General features: G+C 41.7%; 1 long non-coding RNA gene across 1 annotated transcript; it reads left to right on the forward strand.

Moving 5' to 3' along the window:
* Positions 1-4295: 4295 nt before the first annotated feature.
* LOC127529373 (uncharacterized) lies at positions 4296-16462 on the forward strand. Its single transcript, XR_007936054.1, has 2 exons — positions 4296-4596; positions 15458-16462. It is a non-coding gene; the product is annotated as an uncharacterized LOC127529373 (long non-coding RNA).
* The last annotated feature ends 979 nt before the right edge of the window (positions 16463-17441 follow it).

Consider the following 17441-nt stretch of genomic DNA (forward strand, 5'->3'; position numbering starts at 1 on the left):
GCTCTTGAGCGTTCATTTAATGCGTCCGCGAGTTGCAGTACCAGCAAAAAGGCGGGGGGCGCAGTGTGCTAAAAGTTGGAATTAGGTCAGTCTGTTTACTATATATGTGACGGCCGCTTTGCGGATCCTACGAGATTGGTGTGCACGCTTCGATATTTGATAAATGGTTCGAGGTGGTGTATTCATGGTGCATTTATATTCAAGCGTCGCATATTTCCGATCGTAATACACAATACGTTTTAAAATTCTCACATACCGTCTTCTGTGCTCCCCCATTCCTCCCCCCCCGTGACCTCCGCTCCTGACAGCACCGAGGCGCCAGCAATAGATCGCCACACTGAGCACATTAAATGTATGATGTTCCAACACTCTGCACATTTAGAATCCTTAGATTCATACGTTCACTTTCATGATGAAAAGCATTATGTATTACATTTTACAGATAAATAGGTAATTTCGTTTAATTACAGACTAGGGTGACGCAGTGGCGGAGCGTTAGAGCTGCTGTCTTGCTGGGAGTCACGTCGCTGATATTCCCTGCATGGCGTTTAGTTTTTCCTGCTGGGTTTCCTCAATGTGCTCCAGTTTACTTCCAAAGATTTGGGGATTTGGTGCTGCTAAAATGAGGCGAGTGTGTGCTTGTATTCACCTTCCGATGAGCCGAGGTATCGGCCAGCGATTGTTTCTCACTCGTGCCCGATTCTTGCTGGAATGGACACATCCCTGGATTTAATCAATAAACATGCTTTTCAGAGATATTGTGGTAAGGTGTCATCGGAATTTAATGGGTGTTCTAGGCAATTCACGAACCGTTCGCACCGTGATGTCTCGCACTGCAGATTTACGTAAAGTACACGCGAATATACTCCGTCACTTGCGTAGCAGGAGCGTCCGCTGCAGCATGCGTCGCATGAAGTATAACTCCGGCTTAAGGCTGTGACCTGCATTCATTTGGCACAGTTTGACTAGGTGTAAAGGGGCAGGGATGAGGATCAGCATCTCCAAATGTGAGGCCATGGAGTAGGGAAAAAAAAAGTGGGTGTTACTTGTTCAAGTGGAAGGATTGAAGTAGCGTGAGGGTTCGTTCATGAGTTGGAGGGGAAAAGGGATCATGAGATTGATAACTGCACTTCCACTGTGATCCATTTATGTGGTCTGTAGTGGTGGAGTAGCCAAAGCAAACCTTTAATTACCAATCTACTTCCCTTTCCTTTGGGCATGAGCTTTGGAGAATGATTGAAAACTTGGATCAGCAGCAATGAACTTTTTCTAGTCTGGGCTCTAATAGATCCTCGACGTGATAATGCTGACACTCTGCATTGAGAGGAGCCAATTGTTGCTTTGGACATCTACCTGTGCAGAGTCTTACAACTGGAAGAATTGTATCTAAAAGTTTAGCTATCCAGTAAAACATAAGCACACGGTTATTGGACCACACTATAGAGAGGAAGGAGCCTGTTGAGATGATATGGGATAATTAACACACGACCAAAGTGATAAAAGGTTGCTAATAAAACTGTGGTCTTGGGCATATCCAACAATGCTAGAGACTTCCCGTCTCGTAACCTCTCGCTGCATGTCGGTGGACTTCAGGTGAAAGCTGTGACGATCTTGCATTTGGGAGCCCTGAACCCAACGCCGTCGGTAATGTCACCGAGATGAGCTGACATGGACAATTCTCAGAAGACGGGATTTCCAAAAGTGCCATTATGCTTTTATTTTAGAAGTGTCAAGTGCGGTGCATTATAGTTTCAATAAATATTCCATAAAACAGGTACAAAGTGGGGATAAGAACAATCAAATCCATCCATTAAAACCAGAAGTTAAAGTGCAGTTTCCATTACGATCACAGCCCACCCATTGCTTCCGCAGCCGGCGGAGACCCAACAGCCACAAGCTCCTTCGGCCGACCTCTGTCTTGGCTTCCTTACGGACATCACTGCCAGACCGTCCAAGGTAGGCTCTCATTCCTTCATCCTTCACGCTCACGTAGTCGCTTCTCAGATCCCACAGGAGGACACCTGCCTTGCTCAACCCACTCCAACAGGACATTCAGTGGGGCGAACTAGCCCCAGGAGCGTACCAACAAACGCTCTTTCCCATCATTTAACCTCTATTATCTTCCTCTTTTCGAAGATCCATCTAATTTTATGACCAGCACCTGTATATACATACCCCGCGCCTCAATCACACGCCGCTGGAAGTCAATGTAGCAATCGAGAACGATCGCACCCACACATACAGGTGCGACTCGCTCCAACTACCTCGTTAACTCCCTGCGGTCGTGCAATTGCGCCCATGGAGAATAACACGGCTACACGGATTTAAAATCTGGCCCTTTTTTATTGAAGCCGCGGACCCACTATACCACCAAAGCAGCAGTAGATCTATGTTCAAAGCAGCATAAATGGAGGTCCTGTAGAGAGGGTGAGCGGTTTCAGGTGCCTGGGTGTGCACATCACAAGAGGACCTGACATGGACCCAAGCACACACACACAATTTAGGTCAGGAAGGCAAGACTTTGCTTTTATGACCTGAGGCAAATGAGAAATTCTGAAAACGTTTTACACCGGCACCAGCGATCACCCTAACACAGCTGGTTTGGGAATTGCTCAGTCCGACATTGCAAAGTCCTTCAGAAAGTGGAGCGTTCAGCAGTGTGCCTCTGCCGGACATCTACACCAAGTGCTGTTGGATCAGGGCAATTTGAATAATTATGGACTCTACCCACCCCAGAAACAGACCGCAGCCTGCTCAAGTAAAGCAAGTGGCTGCACAGCTTAAAGGCAAAGACCGAGAGACTGAGTTTTTACCTTAAGGCCATCAGGCTCCTGAACTCTGACATGTCAACTAACGTTCAGCCTTAATGTATTGCACACTCCCGTTAACTTGCTGCACAGTCACTTTATATTTTTTTCACTGTTTCAAATTTTAACTTGGTCATAAATTTAATGTTCTTCTGTTGTGTGTTTGCCTTTGTTTTGCACAGTCTTGGAGCAGGCTAGCTTTTTTTCATTTCACCGCACATTGTACCTGTGTGACAAATTAATCTGATTTTCATGGGAGGTGTCCTGGGCACGGCCACTATTAGGAAAATGGGGCAGACTTTGGACTTGGCAGAGTGGTTGAATGTCTCACTGGTCAGGGGAGTACTGGAGAACTGCAGAACGGAGAAATAAAGGTGTTTGGTCAGTCCTGCTCCTTCTGTTGTCACCTGCTCCAATGACTACATTTTCATGTCACTTACTGCCCATGGCTCATTTTGGAGAAAAATAGAGGTATCAGCAGGATATAACTAGATGGTCCGTCATGTTGGCAGAGGCTGAGCATTATTTAATACAGGGTTGTCCAACTCCAGTCCTGGTGGGCTGCAGGTTTTCATTCTAACCATCTTAACTTGTGAGACGTTTTTGCTGCTGATTAATTTGTTTTTGCCTTTGCTTTAATTGACGTGATTCGGACCCCTTAGTTTCTTGTTCCTTAAGGAGCAGCCAAACAATAATGAGACACAACAGCAGCCATATGACCAGCTAACCTGAATAAAAGGTGAAGGTCTTGGTCATGTTGGTCTGCTCAGGTCACCAAAACATCCTGACGGTGGTCTTAGGAAAAACAAAGTCAACACTCGGCTGTTCCAGAATGAGAGCACCAACAAGTCATGATACTCAATAAAGGTCTTGACAGCAATAATTGGCTCCTCATTAAGAAACTGGTTGGAGTGAAATTAGCTGGACTTTGACGTTCCAATTTAGCTGGTCATCTGTTGGCTCGTTTTTACGTCTCATTTCTGTTTGGCTGCCATTTAATGACGAAACGAATCAGTTCAGAGGACTGGAGTTGGACATCCATGAATTAATGTTTACAGAAAAAAAAAACATGGACATGACCAGCGGATTTATTTCCCTCTTCCTAAAGCTTACACAAATGAAGATGCCGGAACACCTGAGATTCCGGTAAGGCGAGGCAGTGATGACGTCGCACTCGCTGATTGGTTTCATCTTATGTCGTCATGCAGATGACGTGATGGACCTCGCTGGGAAGCGCGCGCTGTTTTCAAACTCTTAGTTCAATTTGGATTTACAGTATTTTTTATTGTGGGCAAAATTATGTAACAAAGGCGAAGAGCAAGAACTATGTCAGGTCGCCAACTTTTTTTATGGCCGCTGTCTGGAGACGTACGCATATGGATGATAATTCGTTTAGCACAGTCCTGGGGGCAGCAGTAACTTAAAAAGGTACAAATGCATTTAATACAAACTTCACATGTATGATTTTTCCTTCAGTCACTTCTTATAATGAACTTGTTGAGTGTGCATTCGGATAAACGACGTGTACGCGTTGTGCTCTCCCGCGCGCTTCTCCTCCCCCTCCCGTGCCACAGACGAGGCGGCAGGCCGGCTGTCTCTAATCCTCACTTTCGAGGTCAGAGCCGCCGGGATTTAGTTGACCATTAAGCTGGCATTGCTCTTCGCGCTTCTCGTTAGGCTTCCTTCTTTAGACGACTCCCTAACCGACTGTATCGCGTCGTCTCCATATAAGCGAGAAGTGACGGGACCGAGCGACAGAAGCGCAGCTTTCATTAAATTGGAAATTCTGGTAAGTGCAGTCGAGCCGGGGGCTTTATGACCAGCAAGAGAACGCGAAAGCATTGCAAACCATCAGTCCTCGGTTAATTTAAAAGGGCAGGCTGAATTTACTTGAAACCACTCGCCTTTTAGGAGGTTGTCGTTTTTGGTTTGTTTTCTCGATTATTATAAATCTTGGGGAGCGCCTGGTGTTGAAGTGTCTGCTTTCGGCAAACTTTGCCATTCTGCTAATAAGGCTACGTGAGTCATTCTGTACGGGACGCCGTTTCTATAAAAGAACACATTTATTTGAACATCCACATTGCCACATGTAAACACAACGATAAAAAAATAACAATCCAACATTCAGTGTGGTTGCAACTACAGTTAATTGAATGGGCCAGCTAGAAGACGTCATGGTTAAGATTGACTTCGTTACCACCTGTAGACTCTTAATCTTAGTTCGGACATCCTGGGCTCTGACACTGGAGGAAGAGGTATTGGAGAGCCAGCAGGAGGCGCTTACTTGGTGGTCTGATGGGGACACTGGCCTTCGGATGAGACGTAAAACTAAGGTCCTGACTGTCTCTGGTCCAAAGAGATCCCTGGGTTCTTTCCAGGAGATTAGGGTGTACCCCGATGTCCTGACAAGGCTCACCGCCGTGGCCTGGTCATTCTGGCCGCCTTACCACCCCGTGTCCCTGATTGGCTAACTCTCTCGCTCATTCACAGCCTAATAGCTAGTGCTTGGTGAGCATACCAGTGCAAGAATGGCTGCCGCTGTATGTTGGTGTTGGATGAAGTGCCTCCTGCTGTTCTGTGTAAAGTGCTTTGTGTAGTTAGAAAAATATTCTATAAATGTTATCTAATTATAATTATTAGTTACGTAACAGTGTGTGAAGTGTCTTGTGTGAATGTTGCTATTTAAAGTTTGACCTTAAACAGACATATCTACAAACTGTAATCTCTAGAGAAAATTCTTATGACCCGATACAAATTGTGGTTCACTGATAACCGCATTTCTGGGTGCTAGCTAGATCATAATTATGGGGGACTGTGTGTGTGTTTTCTTTTTTATCAACAGTTGTCACTCACACTTCCATACCTCCTGTGACTATCAAGTGTATTAAGTACTGTGAGAAAGTATTTGCTTCCTTCTGATCTTCTACATTACTGTAGATGTGTTTGCATCATTTTTTGTACTGTGGTAGAATCAAGAAGAGAACACTACTGCCTTGTAGCAAGGAGATCTTGGGTGTTCTGGGTCCTCCCTGTGGGGTAATGCTTTGAGTAGTGAGAACAGCACTATATAAATGTATTGAATTATTATTATTATTAACTGGAGAGAAAAATCACAGTAAGGTTTTGTGCTGCTTTCATTTGTTTGGTGTGTGAAATAAAGAAACATGAGGTCTTCAGGTACAGAAAAAGTAAATGACAGAGCCTCTAGAGAAAGTGGCCCAATTAAGGACATAAAATCGGGCCTAATTTTGAGCACTCCTGTTTAAAACCTGGCCAGGTAAATGCTTGCCTGCATCTTCAGTCTGCTGGTAATAGATAAGAGTCTGGAAAAAAAATGGAATAGGGTTCTGTCAAACTGCATGGGGCCGCAAAGTCCTTTTTGAGACTCTGTGACTCTGCTGATCGACGGTCAGCCCCATTGTACCAGTGGATAAATTTGGGGCAGCTGTGAAGAATGTCCTGTAAAAATGGGTAAAATGTTTAAAAAGGTTACAGAGAATTTAAGGATGATATCTAGGAATCTGCAGGCCTCTCACCTTGTTCAAGTTCAGGGTTCATGACTGCTAAATCAAGTGGATTCTTAGTAAACGTGAGATTCATGTATGAGAAGCAAGACACTAATGGGAAACAAAGTGCTTGTCTTATTGTTATTAAAGTTGCAGCTCGATAGCCTCATGAGAACTGGAGCCATGTTTTATGAAAAGAAGTCCATAGTGAAACATTTTGGCCAACACGGGGCCTGTTACATCTGCAGAAAAGTTAAGTGCTTCATACAATTTAAATCTCTTAGCAGTGATAAAGCATGGAGATGGTAGTCACATTATTTTTGGATGAATTGCCATTGTTGATGGAACTTTGAACTCTCCTCCACATTGGAGGATTCTTGATGAAAAGGTCAGGCCATCTGCCAGTGAATTGAAGCTGACACACTGTTGGGTCATGTGACAATACAATGGGCAATACGAACAAATCTACCTTTGAAAGGTTCAAGAAAAAATGGCCTCATCACCCTATTGAGATAATGTGGGAGTTTATGAAATGAGCCGTCCATAACTGAAAAGTGACAAATGTCACCAAGTTCATTGGTAGTGCTTCTGCTTTGCAGTAAGGAGACTGTGGAAGATTGTGGGTTCGCTTCCCTGTTCCTCCCTGTGTGGATAGTGCTTTGGGTACCGAGAAAAGTGCTATATAAATGTAATGAATTATTATTATTATTTATTTCTGGAAGGAGGGGTGGGACAAAATTTTTCCAGTGTTACGAGAGACTAATCAGTCAGAAAGTGTCTGATTGTAGTCCTAGACGTGGTCACAGTCTGTGTAAGCTTTGAATGTTCTCCCTGGTTATATGTGGGTGGTCTCTGGGTACTACACAGTAGATAAATTGGTTAGTATAAATGGTTCTTCATCGTGTAAAGCACTTTGAGCTACATTATTTGTATGAAAATGTGCTATATAAATAAATGTTGGTTTTGTTTGGTATCCATTATACACGAAAGTGTTGAATTGATGAATAGGCTTTTATGTAGAGGCTTATGAGAGAAAGAATAAGGGTGCTGCCAATATTAGAGTCTGAAAATTATAATGACGATCTGGAGTCCCTGAATTCCACAAAAGGCCGGAGGTTTGGCAATGCTAAAATGGGCCTGTGTATTTTTTTATGCTATTTTATTTATTATTTATGCTGTGTGACATGATCTATGGACTCGCTCCGGCCCCTGTGTCTTACTACACTACCTAAGTGCCACGAAAGCTCATGAATTGATTCTTTTCAAGCCCCTTCCTTTTTTAACAGACTTTTGTTTGATTGATTAGTGTGCAGCTAAACTTAAAGTAGGCAAAGAGATAATAGAGTTTTCTCTTTTTCGTGTTGACATTGCCACATCTTTGGTTTGTTTTCTAAAGGTCTATTAGGGAAAAGTTTCCTTAAAATTGTAACATTCTCATTAACTGTAAAGACCTGTGAACCTACTATTCACACAGCCAATCTGTAATTTGTCATGCGCTGTATATATCTGTAAATTTACCAACTCAGTAATACATTCAGTTTGCATTCGTGTTAACAAAGTAAATTAACATCCAATTAAAATAGTCGCAGTCTAGATGTGATAACATATCAGCACTCCAGCTACCTGGAGTCATTTTGGAGTCTATAAATACTCAAATCCTCTTAACGCCAGTGGAGGCTACAAGATGTGTCCATAAGCTTTAACGCTTCCATTGCTTACCCATATGTGGTGTCCGTGTGCTCTTAGTAAAGGCTGATCGGAAAGGTCTGGATAACTAAACCCAGCTGAAACTTCTAGCTTTTTAAATCTGGTCTTGTTATTATTGTATGTATTGGTTTGTAGATTGCACAATATGTAATATACTGTATCCAAGCACATTACAGAGATAATATAATGGTATATTCTTCATAGGACCTGCTTAACAGATCCCAAAATTTGAGGCCAAAAGTGTGCCATGTCGTTTTTGCTGCATAGTTTTGTTTCTGTCTCTTTAGTAGTCGTAGAGCCAAACCTGAGAACTTGAAGGAGGGGAAAAAGGTTCATAGGCTCCTATGGGAGGGTGGGTGCCAGAGGTCACCAGGTTGTGTCTTTTAAAAGCCCCTTGATTATCTGTCGTCACCAGCTCCTTTTGGCTGACAGACATGCATGATGGCTTTTCATTGCCTCAAGGGAGAGCCCTTTTCTTCCAAGATGTTTCTCCATATATTTCATAACCACTGAAGTGAAATGCACCATTTTTCTACTTCTATAATACGCTACCGTGGCTGTTTGTTTGTCTATCCAGGATTTTAAATCACTGTTTGACCTATTGACCTAAAATTTGGTACACATATACTACGTGACATCTACTATCCACTTTCAGGGTGATGATTGACCTCCAAGGTTATTCCTCTTTTTATTTTTTATTTTATTTTATTGTAGAATCAACTCTCGGCGGCGGCCAGCAGGGCACCGTTCTCATCCCTACCACCTTCACCGTCACTTCTCCTACCTCTTCATATCTTAAATCATTCTTGAAGCAGATTGAGGCTTAATTTTTCAGTTACGCTGGCACTTAAGGAAAAATTACTAAGTAATTGAAACACAAACACCGACTTAATCAGTTTTAACACGAAAAGATGCTGATGAAAGAAGAGGAGAAGCGGGCCACTAGGGTAGAGAAAAGAAGAGCTGCTCAGGAAGGAGCAAGCACATCAACCTTTGAGCAAATGAATGTTAAACGTACAGAGAGAGAGGATGACAACTAGGAATGCTCAAGTCAAGTGTATTCACTGCACGTTATCATGCAGTGCGTATTATTATAATACCATTTTTGGCCAATAAGTGCATTTAGCATAATCATTGGGATTTGCACCAATACAATGTACAGTTCCGCTGCTGAGCCATTCAAATTATATTCCTTTCATCTAAGCTGTACTGTATTGTTTTTTTCTTTTTCTTCCTTTTTATTGGTCTTCTGTGATAATTGTAGGGAATGGAAAAAGGAAAGAGTGCATGGGGTGGGTAATATGTGTTGTTTCATAACATTTATGAGGCACCCAGGTTCAAATTTACCTCCGATCATCATCTACTTTCTCTGTATACTCAATTTTCCTTTTGCATTACAAATATGCATTTTGGGTTATTTGGGGACAAAATAAGTGACTAGGGATGATCTGCAATGGACTGACATCCCAGAAAGGTTTGGTTCCTTGGTTTGGCCAGTGCTGCTGGGATTAGTTTTGACTCCCTGTTAAATTGTAATAGTTTATAGAGTAAGATGGATGTAATGCATAGAACATTTGCAAAGTAGCTTTGTAATTACCATCATTACCTAAATTTAAAGATAAAATGCACAATTTTATAAAATAATTCTAGTGCTAGAAACCCGTAAGCTGGTTTTTGAATGAGTGTAATAAAGTAATTTGAGCCTTTAATAAATTGAAAGCATTGTATAATCATAAATTCTTCGAAAAGAAGTATTTTTACACAAAGATTTCTATTTTTTCACTTCACACACACAATGTGTATAAAATGTTTTTGACATTTATTCACTATTCCATTTTCTAATCCAGTTTATTCTAGTACTGGGTTACAGGCAGCATCAACGAGGCACAGAGCTGTCTCTGATAAGGCACCACTCTGTCTTGGGGGACATACTTATCTGTGATGGAATGGTCGATTCCTGTCTTGTATGTGATGCTGCTAGGAATGCTTCTGTCTCCCCTCACGACTCTGTAGTTGGATTGAACACGTTTGGGAATGGATGGATGGATAAACATCACAAAATATGAGGAATGTAGATCAATGTCATTACAGTTCATTGTTCATATGTAAAATCTTAATACGTTGTACACTAAAACAACTAGTTAGAAAATGTGCACATGGTATCTGTGTTCTGCATGAAAATAAGAAATTGTAATCTCGTGGCCATTGGTACAAACTACGTGGTATAAGTAATCTCTCTCTTATAAAAAAAAAAAAAAAAAAAAATCTTGGAAGGAGACGATACGTGATTTTCTTGGAGACACTTTAACGTCCCGTGAGACAAAAGGACAGCTGCTGCACAGGCTTTTAAATAATCGACGCGCAGTATGACAAGCAGAACACGCAGCTCGGCAGCAAGACAGCAGCTGATCTGACCGCATCTCCTTAGCGTGCATTCAGCCCCCCCTTCACAACGCGAGCAGCCGAGACGGGAAATGGCTGGCATGTAGCGTGCCCGGTGTGGGGGGTGGGCGAGTTAAGCAAGCAGGGGGCAAAGTCCCCTAGTATATAAAAAAAAAAACAACCCATAATTTTGGAGTGCAGTATTTATTTAACATGGTTTAGATGCCTAATTGTGGACTTGACAACAAGAAGACATTCTCTTGTTCCTGTTTCGATTAAGGTAATGAATACTGATGTCAAGATATTTTTTTTTAAAGTGAGATGAATTCATGGCTTGAATGCTGGCACAGGACTGCAGGGAATTGCTAAAGGAGCCTCTTCAGGCGATTGTGTAGCATCGCTGCTGTTCTTCTTCCAGCACTCTTCAATCCAAATCCCTAAAGCGGATTCCATCCAGACTACTGCCTTATCACGTCCACTTGCAACTCGTTTTGCGCCCTGGTTAAAGGACACTGCGGCTGTAGATCTTATATGCTTTTCCTCCTTTTTAAATAAAAAGAATCGTGGAGTCATTGATGCCGTAATGGTGTCCTGCAGTGGTGTAGCTGTTCCCTTCCTTCAACATATCCAAAACTTTTACCTTTTCTGCAATCATTTGCATCTTCTGTTGGCGCTTGGACACGGTCCCTGAAGCAGTAGCAGGAGCACATTAATGCTGAATGAGTGAGATGAGACTTCCTGGTTAATGCAGCACTCCGTCGCTGAGCCAATCAGCACATAGGAACTTTAACTATGTGCTCTGATTGGGTAGCTTCTCGGTCATCCGCCAATAGCATCTCTTGTATGAAATCAACTGGGCAAACCAACTGAGGAAGCATGTACCAGAAATTAAAAGACCCATTGTCCACAGAAACCCATGAAGCAGCGAAAAATCCACGTTATATATTTAGATATGCTTATATATAAAATCCGGGATAGAGTGAAGCCGCGAAAGTCGAAGAGCGATGTAGCGAGGGATTACTGTATTTTAAAATGGAGTAATGTTCAACAGATTAATAATGAATTGTTATAATTAATGTTCTATGTGAGCCTCATGACGATAACATTTTTCAGGCAACATAACTGCATAAAGTCATATTAGTGAAAGGAAAGAAGTACAGATGAGGATTCCAGCAAATATCGATGGAAAGTGGTATTGGGAGCATTACACGTTGAACTGGCCTAACAGCAAAATGTCTGTGTAGCAGCATCTAGAGGTCCTGTAAACAAATGTCTGGTCAGAAAAACAGAATGCTATTAGACTGATACAAAAGCTGAATTAAGCTTCATCGGACAAGGGCTCCGCACACTTTACAGCTCCCTGATGGGAGGTCTGATGGAGATGATGAGAAACCCTTGTTGCATATCAGTCAGTCATCGTCCAACCCGCTATATCCTAACACAGGGTCACGGGGGGTCTGCTGGAGCCAATCCCAGCCAACACAGGGCTCAAGGCAGGAACAAACCCCGGGCAGGGCACACACACACACGCCAAGCACACACTAGGGACAATTTAGGATCGCCAACCTAACCTGCATGTCTTTGGACTGTGGGAGGGAAACCCACGCAGACACGGGAGAACATGCAAACTCCACACAGGGAGGACCCGGGAAGCGAACCCAGGTCTCCTAACTGCGAGGCAGCAGCGCTACCCACTGCGCCACCGTCCCGCCAGTGGCATATCCTTTTTTTTTTTTTTTTTTACCTACTGTGTTGTTCATTTTATTGGCATTTTGATGTCACTTTGTTCTTCTTTTTAAAATAGCTAAATACCTCAAATATATGTTTTATATTCATCCTAAATCCTACTTATCTTCAGAAAGGGCTCTGACATGAGCACCACGTCTAATTTCACTGTCACCATGAACTGCTGTAAAAAATATTTATATAGAGAGAGTGAAAAATGCTGCCCTTGTCTTTAGCTTAATTTTACTTCATTAAAAGCCTAAGAGGACACTTCATCATTCAAAGAGCTAAAAACTATGTACCTGTCAGAATTTGTCATCATGAAGCCTTTTGAAAAGCTTGCAACCCATTTTTATAATATATAAAATGCACATTGTTCATGTTTTTATGCACCAATTGCTAAGAATTTTGTTTTTTGCATTTTGTCAATATGTATAAAAAATATTAGTATGCGTGTGAAAGTATGTAGTCAGTAGATTACTCGATTACCAATATAATCAATAGACACAGCACTATAGGAATCATTCTAGCCCCGATTAACAGTGGACATGCCTACTGTAAACCGAAGGGCTCCTCTTGCCACAAGCAAAACGTAGCCATTGTACTGATATGGGCTTTGTGCTCAACTGTGCTGTCTGCTGACATACTTGAAATCTGTCTCTCAGGTAAAGACATTTCACCAAAATGAATCGAGTCAAGGTTTTTATTAGCTGGGAAGATTGACAGAAGTTTGCTTATAGGTATATGATTTAAACTTTGGCATAAATAAAAAAAACAAACGTATTGCAGAATTGAATCACAATACATAATATTGGAAAATACAAATAAAAAAAACAAATCCCATTACTGTGATCCATGCATCATGGTGATATCCTGTGAAGGGTTCCTTGGTAATTCCTACTCCTAGTTTGCGACTGCTTTAAGTTCACAACCAGTATTTGGGGACTGCCAGTGGAGCAAGAAAGGAAAGCTGCATTGATCTTCTTACCACTGATGTGAGTAGTATGAACAATTTTGAGCTTGTTAGAGGTGCAAGTATTGACCTCTGCTAGGCCAAGTAAAAAGACATAATAAGGTGTATGTTTACAGTACGGATGTGACCAGGCATGATGGCGATGAGAATGGAATTTATGCTCGAAGTTCTGTTCTTTCCTTTAGGCCGATAATAATTAGTTTTACAGAGAAGATGTAAGCAAGGTACCATTTTAAAAACACTCTTGAACAGTTGGTGTCGTGGTAGGAGACACTCTATCTCTTTTGTTTTATAGGATCATTTTACTGCATAATTACATATCAAATCAGAAAACCGTTTTGTGACAGGCATACCTGGGTGCCAACAGGATAATGTGTAGCCAACAGTGCAGTTGCCTATGTGATACCAGCTGCTTTTCAAAGTTAACCACGTGCCCCGCACCTCCCTTTGGATAAAGCAACAATGGGACCAGGGCTTTCGAGTTGGGTTACTGGAGTCAGACTCTGGGGGGGGGGGAAATGGACCTACTTCAAGTTTCACTCGCACTAATCTGATTAAACTTTTTTTTTCTTCTTCTAGCCTTTTGATAAAAATATAGCCCTTTTAAAATTTTGTACATTCTTTTGTCTTTTGTTTAATGTTACTCAATGTTTGTAACTAATTTTAATAAATGATATAAAAAAAACCACAACGACATCACTACAGCTTTTAAACCAACATGTTAATGGGCTATGGTGCTAAAAAGTAGTCTGACTCACGGTGGCACTGCTAAAATGCCTGGTATCTCGTGTGCTTTCAGTCAACAGTAAATATAAAACGTCCGATCAGTGGTACCATAAACTAAGAAGTCAGAGGACTAAGGTGTTGTGTACTGACTCCCTTCTCCACCACTCCGTATGGAACATCTCTAGGACCCCAGCAACAGTGTGCTATGCGGTGTATTTCGCTTCAATGAGCACCTAGATCACGGTGTCCCTTGATGCTTTGCACCTTTTGTAACCATCAACATGACTTTTGCTCAGTACTAATACCCTACTATGAATAATTATAAACAGTTTGTTTAACTCCTTCAGGGCTGATGTCGACTTCTGTCAAAAGGAGGACAAAACCAACCGTTCTATTTTTAGTTGGACTCTCGTTGCTAGAAGGAAAGATAGCTTCATTGGTTTGACTGAGATTTCCTGCACTCACGTGAGTAGCACGGCGCAAACAACGGCAAAAATGGGACTGACATTTGGTAAGAGATCAAGGCGAATGCGTAAAGCAAACTACTCCATGGATGAAGTTTTGCTTATTATCTCTGAACTGGACTATGACTTGCCGGACTCTGATTTTGATACAAGTGATCGAAGATGAATGTGAGGTTCCAGCTTCAGCTGACTGGTCCCCAGCTAATCGTGGTACTGAACAGCTTCATGTAGCTGACACGTCTATGGCACTGTTCGCCAGGAGGACTGCCACTTAACAATGGTAAGAGGTAGAAACCAGATTGCAGTGCACTGCAACTGTGACCCCTGCTGCTGCTGCCTCAGCCACGCAAAGACAGCCTGGCAGAAAGCCTGCAGCACATGCTTGGCAAACTGGCAGCCGCAGCATGCAGCAACAGACGTTTTATGTTGATTTCTGTTTGAAACCATTGCTTTTCAGCAACCTTTTTTTTGGAAAAAATATTCAGTCCTCAAAGAGTTAAAACTGTATATACTAATCTGTAATTCTTATATATATTGTTTTGGAAGTCTAATACAGATTTGTGTTATCTTCAAAATTAAGATTCAAGATTGTAATGCAATAAGGTGTGAAAGTCCAAGTAGGGTGAATACTTTCCTATGGCTACTAAACAATACGATCGACAGAAAACTAAGCTATTGTTAATCAATAGATTTGAGATTCTGCTAGTAAAAGTAGCACACGTATTTCACAATACATGTCAGTACTAACCAGAATAATAATATAACACTTTTTATTTTTTACACCAGGTTTCTTTTTGTGATTTTTTTAATACTAAAATGAGCCAGTCACAAGAGACGTTTTCAGGAATTCACAGAATGAATGCTATTGCTTTTCTACTGTACACTGCATCTTGTAACTGTACAGCAGACTCCAGAGGTATGTAGTGGACACATACATGACCTGCCTGGTGGTTTTCTCTTGGTGATCTGTCTAATTTCACCTGAAGTCCTTAAAAGGGATGCCACTTACTATACGAATGGGAGATTTTATATAAAGAGTGCAGCAAAAATGAGACCTCCTGCTAAGCAACTTCAAGTGAACAATGTCCTGCAGTGAGGTGGACTTCTGCTTCAAGTGTGGCCACAGGCGTTTATGTAATGGAATCCCATTTACTCTTTCTCCTCCAGGGTCCGGCAATGTCTCGAGATCATATTGACTCTGTGGTGCAAAGTGTGGAGACCCTGCTGATAGAGGCAGAGCAGCTAAAGAACCGCTGCCGCCGGCAGAATGAGGAGATTCGCCTGGTCATCAGTGAGTTGCGTCGTGACAACCAGGAGCTACAAGACAAGTATGTGCAGGCCGAGATTGACATGGCAGAGATGAAGCGTGCCATTAATGAGCTTGTAGACACCAAGATGGCATTTGAAACAAGAGAGAGACAAGTCCGTAAACTTAGCAAACAGCTTTAATCTGGACTGCTATTACAGAATTTACTTTGCAGCTTTCGATACGTATCCTGTGACGGCCTACTGTTTAATTCCAGACAATGTTGATGTGTGATACGTGGAGAAAATGATAGATAAGGAGGTGACCCTAGCAAACGTGTTGGTTGCGGCAGTCGAGTCTAACTGATTTAATGCACAACGTAAACTAATGTAAAATGTGACTGTGACAGTAAAATTAAGATGTATTAGTTTTAAACAATGACTGTATGTATTGTAAATTCTTTTCTACCCTGTTTTACACATGTATTTCCTTGTATATTCATTTGTCAAAACATATATCTAGGATATTGTCACAAAGGCCATCTTCTGATCCGTTTGGTTGTGCCAGTTTGCCTTTTTAAATTTAAAGTCTCTGCTTTGGATGTTCTGCACTACCATGTTGCCTAAACCTACTAATGATGGGGCTGGACAGAAGCTACCTTTTGAAAGCAGCTTTATAAACGTAGCCATGCAGAAAACTCTGTTCATACTTACATAGTCATAACCTGCTTATTCCAAACATTTATATGTGTGTTTCATTAGTGCTCTGCTTCTGTTTTGTGTGTATATTTTTTGGTATTTTACTGTATAAGGAGTACAGCTTTAAAACATGGGTATTGTTACGCTGTCACGATTCACATTTCAGTTTATTAATGTAGCCTATATACAAAGCATGACAGTGAAAAATAAAGAGGACAATTTATTAGCCTTTGTGTGTAACTTGCATTTTGGATATGGATATACTGTAACAAATACCATTTATTCCAAGGATATTAAAAACACTGTGGTGGGCTGGCACCCTGTCCGGGGTTTGTTTCCTGCCTTGCGCCCTGTGTTGGCTGGGTTTGGCTTCAGCAGACCCCCGTGACCCTGTAGTTGGGATATAGCGGGATGGATATTAAAAACAGTTTGTCACTTCTTAATAAAAATAGGTTAAAGGAGAAGGTGCGACAATTGCAATATTTTCCATCTGTGAAATTAAAGAATAGGAATAGTAAAAGATGTGAAGAAACCTTTTCCAAGTTCTACCTCACCTTGACCTTTTATCTTTGGAAGATGGTGGCCTACTGGTTTTGTATTCTTTACTCCTGTTACAGTGTGTGGGTCTGGACAGCGATTACACATCGAGTCAGAGGTGGGGATTAAAGTGCAACTTTGAAGACCACTGCCCTGACTGCTAGACCATGCTGCTTACAGTCAGCTGGCCTAATGTTTAGGCTGCTTCTGAATCGGAAGTCGGAGGTAGAATTTTTTTTATTTTCTTAAACGTGAAAGGAGAAGCTTTCACACCCAGCCAGTCCACAATTATGGGTGTATTTTTGGAAGTATACTTCCCAGATTACACAACACATGATTTTGAAAGTAACGGGTTGAATAAAAATGCTTAAAGATCTGAGTCAGAAAGTGGAGGCAATAATTAAGTTTGTTTCTGTGAGGCACTAAAGTAAGTTATTGTGCACCTTTGTATATTTGCTTAACTGGCCAGGGTTTTTTGCAGGAGGCTTAAGGCAGAGACATCAGAATTAAAACTTTAAATTAGAACTTATTTTAAATGAAATACAGCTATCATACATTCTGGCTTGGTGGTTAGCATGGCCGCCTCAGAAGCAGTGTTGTGGGTATGAATCCTGCACCATGTTGCTTTGCGGAGCAGGCCTGGTCCCCCTGTGCAGCTGTGGACTATTAT

The sequence above is a fragment of the Erpetoichthys calabaricus genome, chromosome 1, assembly GCF_900747795.2.
Source record: "Erpetoichthys calabaricus chromosome 1, fErpCal1.3, whole genome shotgun sequence".
Taxonomy (NCBI): domain Eukaryota; kingdom Metazoa; phylum Chordata; class Cladistia; order Polypteriformes; family Polypteridae; genus Erpetoichthys; species Erpetoichthys calabaricus.